General features: G+C 49.1%; 1 protein-coding gene across 1 annotated transcript in view; it reads right to left on the bottom strand.

Annotated features, from left to right (window-relative positions):
- SEPTIN5 (septin 5) overlaps positions 1 to 10,560 on the bottom strand; it is a 47,188-nt gene extending 36,628 nt beyond the window's left edge. The window contains exon 1 of the mRNA XM_062589814.1: positions 10,379 to 10,560. The gene's annotated coding sequence lies outside the window, so the exon portion shown is untranslated. The remainder of the gene's footprint in view (positions 1 to 10,378) is intronic.
- Positions 10,561 to 11,581: the final 1,021 nt, after the last annotated feature.

Raw genomic sequence — 11,581 nt, forward strand, 5'->3', positions numbered from 1 at the left:
CAGCCTTTAATGAGAACGGGTGCGAAATCAGATCAGATACCCAGGAACAGCTCTCGGGGCCTGCAGTACAGCACAAAAAGTCAGACCGCTGTGTTTTTAAAAAATACAAAACTAAACATCTCCACGGAAATCTCAGGACCAAACATGCAGAATGCAAAGGGATTTTCTTGGGTAACACATCCCCTCACCTGCACACCTCTGAAACAGCCTATTCCCACTGTATGTTATTGAATCAACAGTGTCATGGTTCGTCTTTCGGAAACCTTGATGGGACCTTCTTCTGAAGTAATTTTGCCATAAGTAAGAAAACTAATTTTTCCTTTCATACTTTTTTATAAACCTTTGCCTTTGGAAGACAAGGCAAAACCTGCTTTCCTCCACTGCAAACTCATGCTGGTTATTACTGCAGGATGGCAGCCAAGAGGTGGGTAGATGCCCTAACTATTTTATTTTCTGAGAAAAAAGAAAGAAAAAAAAATAGTTATTTATCCTGACGGGAAAACCCTAAATCCCTAAAGGACTGGCTCAGGGTGCCAAATATACATGGATCTCACAGAGTCACAGGTTAGCTCAGCCCTCAGGTACACGCTGGGTGTCCGCAGCAGCGAGCGCAGGGGCCTCTCCCAGGCATTTCCTGGATTACTGCTGCGACGGTTGGGATCTACGTCCACCAAAATGTCCACCTCTGTGCTGCAAGCTCCATCCTGCAGGGATACACTTCAGTACAAAACACTTCCAAGCGTGAGACACAGAGCAGGAAGCTGGCACACGACGGAACACCCACAAGGGCCTTGCGAAGGCACGCAAGGAGGTGGTTCACGAGCTTTCAGACCAACCTGCCCCATGACAGCCGACATTAGCAACCCCGTCCGCATGCTGCACTGCCTCTACATGAAGTACAACTCCAAAATCGTCGTCACTTGTTTACTGGGAGAACAATCGTGCTATTGCCTGACACCTGCCCATGACATCGCGATCACGGGAAGAGCAGGGAGCTGTTCAAATCACATCGGCCATTCAAACCAGGCAGCAAAACGCCTGGCACTGACCGGAGCCTCCGAGCAGCTGCTGAGGGCTGGCCCGGCCACCGCAGACAGCAAGGCTTTCACTGGCATTAACAAGGGCTGCTGAAAATAATGCCATCACACAGCAATGCGTGGCACGCAGCCGCGCTGCTTGAGGACCGGCAGCCTGAACAGAGCAGGCACTGAGGAAGAGGAACCCTGGGCTCCATCCAGTCCGTTTTGGTTTGTTTAAAGAGCTGCGAAGTCGAATCCTGTGAAGCCAGTATGGGCCGAGTGCGGCCAAAAAAGGCTTATTCAGGTAACAAGACGACAAGTTCCCACTGCACTGAAAACCTCTCCTGCTCACAACAGCGATGATTAGGAGGGTCCCAAACAGATCTATGTACACTACTGAGGTGCCCATAGAAAACACACTCCTGACTTCCTTATCTCTGTGGGCCTGGTCTGAGCTCAAGTGTCCACCCCAGGGCTGCTGGCAGCCACGAGCAGATCCAGAGCGCTTGGCTGCTCAGCAGAGCTGGAGTCCATCCCAAGCATGTGCCTGGATTAACTGCTGAGAAAAAGCACCAACTCCTGTTAAATAGCTGTCCTCCCCGATACCGCTTCCCTCGTAAATACACACTCCGCCAAGGGCTCCTTTCAAGGGAAGGAGAACTCTCTAAAGTAAGCAGACGAACAGCAAAGGTATTCATCTCAGGAGCAAGGCACGAGCATTTCCACTTCTGCGTGCCCCAGCGAAGGGAGTGACAGCACCGTCCCGGCTGTGCTGCAGAAACCAGCCAAGTCGGTAAGCACAACCTCTGGGAGACGAGAGATCAGCTCCGACAGCAGCTCTCTTGCTGTCGTGATGACACACTCTCACTTGCCTCAGCACTGTGCACTCACAGCAGCAAGGCTTTGCTACAGGCCAGTAATCTCACTTGGAGTTTAACCCCCTCAGCTTTGAGTCACCCCCCCTGCCTACAAAAGAGGACAAATGCTAGCTCCCCAAAGGCCATGATGCGTCTCCCATTACTGCCTGAGCCCAGCTGGTACCAACTCCCCAGGCAACAAGAAGCTCAGAGAATCTGTAGGCCCCTAAGAACCACAAATCTCGCTGTCATTTTGACAGCAGGCCCTGGGCAGGGGGAATTTAGTGCTGGTCCAGATGGACATTTCCAATGCTGTTCACCTACATTTCCAGTAGGTCACATCACATAACACTTGACACAAACTCAGGAGAGCCTTTAAACTACAAAGAACACAACCAAGGGGAGAACAAAGGTAGGATGGGTAGATAGTAGATTCCTGATGCCACGACTCAGATCCTACCTGAATATGTAATTTATGTCATGTGTAATTTATTTTAAAATAAAAGGGGACATAAGACTGCATGATCTGAAGAGACTTCATGTGTGAATATATCACAGCAAGAATGAGCTCAGTGTGGCAAGCAGGACTGCACTAGTTCCCACCTTGAAGAAACAGCCAGGAGACAATACAAAAGGCTGAAAGCAAAGTGACTCGCGGGGGAAGTGATCTTAAAAAAATAACTGTAATACAAACTGAAGCAGTAAAAGGCCTTGCCTGTCCTCTTTTGTGTGCTCACATAGCTCCAGGCACCAGTGGTCTGCAAGGAAAAATGAAATACAGTCACTGGAGCAGAGACCACACCTGTCCTGCCATGGACTTCGCCTCTCAGAAAGCAGAAGGAAGACGTTAAGTCCTTGGAGCTTCTCTTCCCACAAGCTGGGATCTTCTTTTCTCCTTGGTTCTGCACTGAAAACGTCCAGAGGTCAGCAAGACGCGCTTGCGCCCCGTGGCCAGCCTCCAGGAGCTAGCACTCACGATCCCGTGGTTTATTTGCTCACAGTGCTGTTCCCAGCTCCCGGTTCCCTCTGCCAGAAGTCCTTCAGGGAGAACAGCAGCTGGGGTGGGGTCAGGTGGAGACAGGCCATCCCAGCTCCACGCGCACACCCTGGACACATTTGATAACGGCTTCATAACAAACAGGGCACTCCCCAAGTTCCCGGGAGAGCAAAGAGCTGAGCTCAAACAGAGCTGGCAGGGGAAAGACCTCAGCTCCCCTGCTCTTTGGATCAGGGCAGCCGCACGGTACAGCTATGCCCACGGAAGGCAGAGACGGGTCAGCCACCACGTGGCTTCTGTCTCCCGATGCGCTAACTTTAGGGTGAACATTTTTGTCTTGGCAGAGGCTCTTACTGCTGTCAGCTAGTGTAACTGGAGAAAAGCAGCCCAAACCGAAAAGGTGAGCGAAAAGCTGGAGTTAACATCCACAAGGACTTCCCATCTCTCATTGACTTAGGACTATGCTGGCTCCTGGCTCACACTCCGCCATGCAGAAGTGCAGATTCCCAAGCATGGGAACCACAGCCCGAGACCCACCAGCACACCCCACTTCTGCTGTGCTCGCTCTGAGCCTCTCCTGGCCCTCCCTGCCAAGGCACAGCCTCAGGCTGATGCAATCAGAGCTGCCCAGCTGCATCCAGAGAGGTTTCTGCCATTCAAGCATCCTGCACTGTGCTATCCTGCCTGGCATAGCTACATTCCTCCTCCAGAACTGCACTTCAGCTTCAAATTCTCTCTTTTTTTTTTTTTTTTTTTTTTTACTTCAGGAGGGGACAGTTGTACTAAAGCCAGTGAAACTAAACAATTCTCCTCCCTCTCTTGGCATTACACCCCTCCAGATGCTTGTGCAAAGTCTCATTTCCTCTGCAGCTCCCTTGGCCAACGCTTAGCCAGGGTTTGCTCATCGGCAAGCGGGCCTCTGCGGCCCGCCAGCCTGTTCTTCTCCCAGCGCCCTCCCACACCTGGCTGCTGTGACAGTGCTCAGGGGTAACGGTCTCGTGGGCAGAAGCCAGGCACGACAGACAGAGGGAAGAGACACCAATCTAGAGCTGAGTGTTGGCAGGCCAAAGTAGATTTCACCTAAAGCACTGGAAATAAACTCACATGAAGGAGGGAACTAAGGATAGTAACTCATCAGCCGTCAAAGATTTCTTTCCTTTTCCACAGCCCAGCCACCACTGGTAGCATCACACAGACGAATCCCTCCTCTGAGCACACTCAGTACCATCTTCCACTCTTCATTCTAAACAGCGTTTCTGGGGGAGCAAGCTGCGGATGAACAGCAGCTCACATATTGATGAGGAGCACATATTCTGGGATCTCATCCCAGCTTTTCTGAGGCACCATGCACAATTCCAACTCATGAACATCCTTGTGGGAACACGATGACTACAATCCTCTTCTCAAAAAAAGCCATTCCCAAAGCTGTGAAAAGGAATGTGTAACGGCAGACAAATATTTTTCCCTATACTTTGAGGCTAACCACACTGTAGACATACACACACACAAACCAGTCCACATACTGTATCACATACTCTGGTATGTGATAAAACAACTTGCATGTGCTTCGCAAAAATTTGAAGTCACAGATAGTATTAGAGATATCACATGTTTGCTTCAGGAGTATTAGGGGATTATTCATTGTGGTTTCACTGTCCTAGGGATTTCACAGCCCTGAGCAGAAAGGGTAGAATCCTACTCTTGGTTAGGCAAGAAAGCTGTGTGGCTAAGCAGAGAAGGTGCCCTCCAGTTCATACTCTGCTATTCAGAGAAGAGCAACACAAAAGTCAATTGAACTGGGAGGAAGAGACAAAAAGAGAGAAACCCTCTTGGCTTAGCTAGGAGACTTCCCAGCAAGAAGTCCAAGAAGCATTAAAGATGGGGAGAACCCTCCCAGTCTGGATGCAGCATGTGCAGGCTTTTCTTGGCAGCTGCTGCAGCACAGTTATAGGAGACATTGCTATAGGTCACAGGGTGTCCCAAAACTGGCGGAGAAACCCTTTGGATCGAACATTTAAAACTAATTTGTCAAAGCTCTAAAGATACACAGCAAAGAGCCAATCTGGTCTGGCAGAGCAAGCTAACAGCCAGCTTGGTGTACAATCTCTCCTGAATTTCCTGGATGCCCATCTCAGTGGGTATTTAACTGACAGCAACTAGACTGAAACATAGGTCAGGCAATATGAGATCTAGAAAGCACTGGATTCCACCAACTCTGAACCAGTTTTTGTAGCTCAAGTACCCTCTATTAAAAGGAAGAAAAAAAAAAAGTCACAACTCCATTATATTTATTGCTAGAACAATCAAATGAAGAATGGCATCAGTAGAGAGCCAGTGTAACTTCTGAGAGTTCCAAGAGGTTGAAGGAGACTCCTTGACTTTGGAGACTAAAAGCATCCAGGGACTCATTTTCTCCTTTGTTTGGACAACAGCAACACTGTCACCTCTGCAACTGTGAACCACCTTTTGTAATGCCCCAGCATGCTGCAAGCCAGTAGTTGAGCAACAATGTCACAAGCATCTCCTGCGGTTAAACCAAGCTTGCTCTCACTTTGTTGACAGCAGTAGGGATCAGGCCACATCATCTGCAGCATTACACATTTAGCTAATGTGCCTGAAATGGCCCTGTACAATTCACTCAGGAGCAGCAGAATTTGTGGACACTAGCTGAGGAGTTCGCGGAAGTTCAAGGGACATCTACTTCTTCTTTACATAAACTGCAGATTGTGACTTGCACCTCCTCTGCCCTGTACTGATGACCATTTTATCCATTAGGAACATAAATAATTGAAGAGATAAAACAGCAGCAGCAGGAGGCAGATTCTGTGCCCAGCTCTCCAGCAGTTCTGATTCACTAAGCAGCCCATTTGCTGACCTCCTTTTACAGTCCTTTTTCCAGAAGCCAAGTCAAAAAAAGAAGGAAATAAAAAGCCCAAAAGAAAGAGAAGTCCATGTGCCCCAGATGGACTTTCCTCCACGGCTCAGAATTGCCTGTCCGTGTGACATGGGGGCCTCCTGCAGTAGGACTGTTTAGACAGATGTGCAGCAGAAGGACACGCAGGGCTGAGCTTCTTGACCTGCAGCCGCACCCAGCCCCTAACACACCGAGCGCTGAGCCCTTGCCTATTTCCAAAAGGCATGTTGGTCTGTGGCCCTCCAAACGGGCCAAAAAGCAGGAGGAAAAAAAGAAAATTCAACAAGCTCTGTAAGGCTTTTTACAAAGAAGCAAAAGCTTTCAATCCTATGCTATATCTGGCCAAAATAGCCTGGGACAACAGAAAAACAAGCAGAGATGTGCTGCTTTTAGAGTGTTTCCAGTATTCACTCCCCAGTTCTGAGACTAATTTGCTACATCTCTCTAGCAGGCAGGCTGTGGTGGCCAGAAGGCAAGACCAGGGCTGGAGATCATAGGTTGTTAAGAGACGGTGACTTGGGGAGCCAGAGTGAAGTAGCCTCATTCCCAGGGCTATCCATGGAATGATTATCCAGCTCTGGTGAAATATCCCACTCACCAGCTACAAACACAACTTTGCTTTCCGCTAGGGAAAGAATCCTCACCACGACCACCCCAAAGTTTGAACAGATACAGAATAGAATAGACTGTGCACATGAACACAGCTCCATATTGCCACTCCCAATGACTCAAAGAATCATAACTATAAAATCATAGGTTAAGCCCCAAGACAATTAGAACAGAGGACCACTGACTTTCTGTTTGCCTTCTGGATTCTCAGCTTTTCAGTACAAGCATAGGCACAAGAAAGCAGAATTTTCCCCAAATCACAAGATCATAAGAACTGTTGTTTTAAGGAAAACACCTTCTTAGGTGAACAATAGCAATGCTACAAACACATAACACACAGATGAATCCTCCAAGTTGCTCCGACACAGACTTAGAGGGGCCTCTATAAGAACTAAGATTGCCCAGGAGCAGGCTGCTGTGCAAGGAGACTTACCCCTCACACACTACTTTTCATCATATACTTTGCAAAGCTCAGTTGATCAATTTTTCACCACACAAGTGTCTACACAGAAATCAAAGGTCATGTTATGATCACCCTCAACCAGCTCAAGACACGAGAATCATCACTCCTTCCTCTTCTTAATCCGCTCTTTGCCATGAGTAGCTGCCTGCAGCCCAGTGGTCCACAGTGTGTCAAAGACAACAGCTAGAAACACCCCAGGCTCCTCTGCGCTATGAAATGCACAACTTTTTCAGTGGTCTACATATTTCTTGTCAGCTCATCTAAGTTTGCTTTTCCATAGGCACAGTAGAGAAAAGGGGGAGAAGAACGTTAGCACACAATATCAAGAACCAGGGCATTTCCATTAGCCAAAGTCCTTTGATAGCTGAGATGAAGTTTTGAAGGTTAATCTTAAAATGATGCTCTTTGTGGGTACGGTTGACATTTTAGTGGGGGACATCTCTGTACTTGTGGTATCTACTGTTCCAAGAATGATGAAAATTCTCAGCTTCTTTCTTTTTTTCTAAGAACAAAGCAAAGAAGTTTGAAGATAAGAAATCCAGAGTCTCAAAAACTGAGATACAAATGTGATGAATTGAGGAGGTCCCAATGGCCACACTCACACCGAAATCATTCCTCCAGCAAAGATGCACAGCATCTCGTCCAAACGTGGTACCCTACAAGTATGCTTTTACTGACAAGCAGGCCGCTTCAAAACATGCTGAAGTAGAGAAAAGGACCAAGCTGAATACAGAAGGCACAGCCCTGCAGCATCAAACCCATTGCAAGAACTGGATCCACCAGATAGTCTCTGCTCCCACACCCAAACAACTTTGCAAGTTGATGGGGTGGAGAGATCAATTTGGGAAGGAGAAGTTCTTATCCTCCCAATTTCAAAAGAAACAATGACTTCAAAGAACATTGGAGACAGGGGCCTGAGTGAGCAAGAGCCAGCTCCAGAGACACTGTGAGGAACACCCCAAACAAATACAAGCCAACAGCATAAGGTGGGAGGCACATTTGCAGGAGTGTGCCAGGAGACTCTAGTTTAACTAGGTGTTTGGGAGGTTTCGCTTGCACTCCTCCCACAGCAAGACCTCAGGCTTTGGCAGTGCGTCCATCAGCTGCACTCACCTTGTTTGGTTCACAAGTCAATACACTCCTTCAACAAATTGCTAGATTTCTCTCACATAGCACCTACTCTTCTGCACACGGGACGTTAGTCAGTACTTCATTTGCTTGCCTGCCCAGCTTCACAATGACAACACTCTCAGACAGCAGTCCAAAGATACAGGAATTTCTAGGAGAGAAACCATCTCTGCTTAAGAGGAGTTGAACTGAGACATCACGAGACTGAGGAGCTTGGTCTCACCAGACAAGCTGCTGTAGAGCTCCAGATCAGAAACTGGTTCTCCCAATCCAGGATCCTAAATGACAATCCTTCCTCTTGGAGGGGCTGGATGCATGTGGACACTAATATAAAATCTCCTATTGATTTCAGTGGTACATGAATTCAGCCCGAAGTACCCTAATTAACAGGTCATTCATTGGAAATCAGAGAAATGGATAATCTACCTTTATTTTCTGTTCATATATGGTAACAGTTAAGAGTCCTACCCACAAGAGTCTCCTTTCCCCAGATGGTGCATCACCCTATGACTATATGACGAGGGAAGATGACCACACATTCTTTGATCCCACACTGTTAAATTTTTTGGACTTATCAAGTTAAAAAAAAAAGAATACTGAAGGCTACCTTATTTATATGTGATCGATTGTACTGCACTTTCAGAAGCATGTTTCATTTCATAGCTATTTATATAAATTAGCTTTTATGATAATTCTTTTAAAAATGAAAAGGCAAAAATTACAGCTTTAGTAAGTCTTTCAAATTGGTACCTGCTGCCAAATGCAAGTAGATTGGGGCCAGGCCGCACAAGAAGAAAATCCCTGCTCTCAAAGGACACTGAATAAGGATATTTTTGTTTTTATACGTTCACTCTCATTTCAGCAGATTGCTTTGTATTCACAGCTTGGTTCCCCTCCACCATTCACAAATAACGTGGCTGGCACAAATTCATAATTAACTGTGCTCTTTCATGCCAGACCCATTCTACGCTCTCAGCATAAAATACCTGGATATATATGCATATACATATGCATTTGAGAAAAGACCTTCTTTGCCACAGCAGAATTCTCTGCTGTGCCACAAACCCCCTAGGGCAGGGACTCCAGCCCTCTTGTCTCTACAGTACAACACGTGCCTCTAGAGTTATGGTGATATCTACAATAAACTGCTCTGATCTGCATCACTTATTCCTCTCAAGAGGGGGAAAAAAAAGTATATAGAACTTGCTTCCTTCTTTGTTTAAAAATAAGAAATTAAAGAAGGGTATGGGGGTTTTGGGGTCACAGATCTCTTCCCAAATTCACAGCTTAGACTGACTCAGATTTCAGATTGCATTCTGGAGTGTTTCCCTCCAAAAATAAAGTGAGAACTGAAATAACAGCAGTATGCTGGCAAATAACTACAAAATACTAGCAAAACCCCAGTAGCTTAGAAAAAATGCATCTGATGACACCATTATGCTACTGCCATTAGATTTGCTTGGTTCTCTCTCTCATCGCTGCAATCAGCAGCACACAGAAATGCACAAGTGCCTTTTCACAGGGCTTAAATCCTGTTTCCTGCAGTGGCCAGGTAAATGCCCAAGCAGCTGCAAAACGCGTTTGCTTTTCTGTGGTCCAGAAAGGCTGTGCAGTAGCACTGAAGGGTAGATGAAGTGTCTGGTACATAGGGAATTAGAGCTCCAAATAAAGCAAGACTGGCCCCAACGGCAAGTGCAAGCCAGGCTGGGAATGGGTGCACTTCTTGCTGCCAGAACCCACTGCACTGTCACCATCACCCCTGTCCCTGCAAGACAGAAAAGCTCTTGGCAGCCCGTCTGCAGCAGTCACAGCTGGCATTACAATGATGGTGCTGAGGAATGCACAGACCCTGCTGCTTACCCCTCGCCTAGGCATCCAAGCTTAGCAGATAAGGAATTTCTCTTCCTGCAAAATGCCCTAAATCCCTCCAAATCCCAAATAGTGACACCCCCCCCCCCCAAAAAAAAAACAAAAACAAAAAAAAGAAAAAACACCCTGCTGATGTCATCTGATTGCCTCATCCCGCTCTACCCCTCCAGGACTCAAAGGCATGTCTCCAAAGAGCTATTTGCTTTGCAAAGCAAAACAGATGCTCCGCAGGGCCAGGCGCTGCCAGGCGGCGGGGTGGCGGCCGCCCGCGCCGTGCCCGCCTGCCGCGGTGCGGAGGCGAGCGGGAGCGACGCGCGGCCGCGCTCCCGGCGCTGAAACGCCTCCCAGCCCCGTGCTGCCTTTCTCCATCCGAGCCTGCTCTGGGCACCCGCAGGCGGCAGCCGGCAAAGCGCCCCTTTCCCGGAGCGCCGCGGGGGCAGGTAGCAGGACCCCGCCCGGCCGCCGCACCGGCGAGCAGAGCGCGGCCCTGCCCGCGCCTCTGCGCGGCCCCAGCGCACCTACCTGCTTCTCTTCTGCAGGGCAGAACCGCGTCCGCGGGGCGGCAGGTCGGCGGCGGCGGCAGGAGAGGGCGGGATGCCCGCGGCAGCGGCCGGCAGCGGAGAGAAAACGAGAGAGGAGAGGGCGTGAGGGATGCGCGGGGCGCGGGGCGGCGCGGGGCGCCCGCGCGTCCCCCCGGCTCACCTGGGTTCGCCAGCTTGCTTTTGTACCGCATGGCGGTGCTCATGGTGCCGCGGGCGGCCCTGCCCTCCCGGCAGAGCGCGGAGCGGCGCGGCGCGGCGCGGTGCGCGGGGCTGCGCGGCGCCCGCCGACAATAGCGCCGTGCGCGCCCAGGGGCCGCCCAGCCGCGGGGCCGCCGCCGCCGCCGCCGCCGGGGCCCCGGCCGCCGCCAATCCCGGCGAGCCCGCCCCGCCGCCGCCCCGCCCCGGCACGGCTCGGCCCGGCCCGGCCCGGCGGCAGCCACGGGAATAACCCCCCGGGAGCCCCGGCAACCAGCGGCGGGGAGCGGCAAAGACTACGCTCCGGAGCACTCCTTACTCTCCAGCAGAAACACAGCCACCTTTTTATTTTTTTCCTTTTCTTTCTTTCTTTCTTTCTTTTTTTTTTAAATCAACTGAATGAAATAGGAAACATTTCCAGATTTAGCATCTCAAAATATAGTGGGAAGCCCTGAATCATACTGCAAGTGTACTGTGCAAAACAGGAACACGCTGTTTCCATTAAACATCCCCTCTTAAGGCGGTTTAAAGTTATTTTAGATAAAAGGCGCCAGTACAACGGTTTAAGGAGGGGCAGGAGTGAGCCCAAAATTAATTTTAAACGCTCCAGAAACAACACAAGCAAGTGATTTAAGAACAACTCCTAGAAACACCTCACAAGAAATCGTAAAAAGGCGTAACCAAAGCCCCAGAAAACACAGCTCCTTCCATCAGTTTGACAGTACTCTTCTGGAGGGAGGGGACAGGGAAGAAGGTCACTTCTACACTTCAAAGACAGGTAAATAATCAGACTTGAAGCTCTTTTAAACAGGACAGGGTGAGCATGAAATGGTGATAGCTGCACAAACTGCAGGGCTAGTCCCCGGCCTTGGAACCAAACCGCCACTGATGCCATAGTACCAGCTTTTCAGATTCTGGTAGTCATCACAGCGCTTCTCCTGTCATCTCTTCCACCTTTCATTTAAAACATCCCTCACATCAAAACAGA

The sequence above is a fragment of the Rhea pennata genome, chromosome 17 (assembly GCF_028389875.1).
Source record: "Rhea pennata isolate bPtePen1 chromosome 17, bPtePen1.pri, whole genome shotgun sequence".
NCBI classification, from domain to species: domain Eukaryota; kingdom Metazoa; phylum Chordata; class Aves; order Rheiformes; family Rheidae; genus Rhea; species Rhea pennata.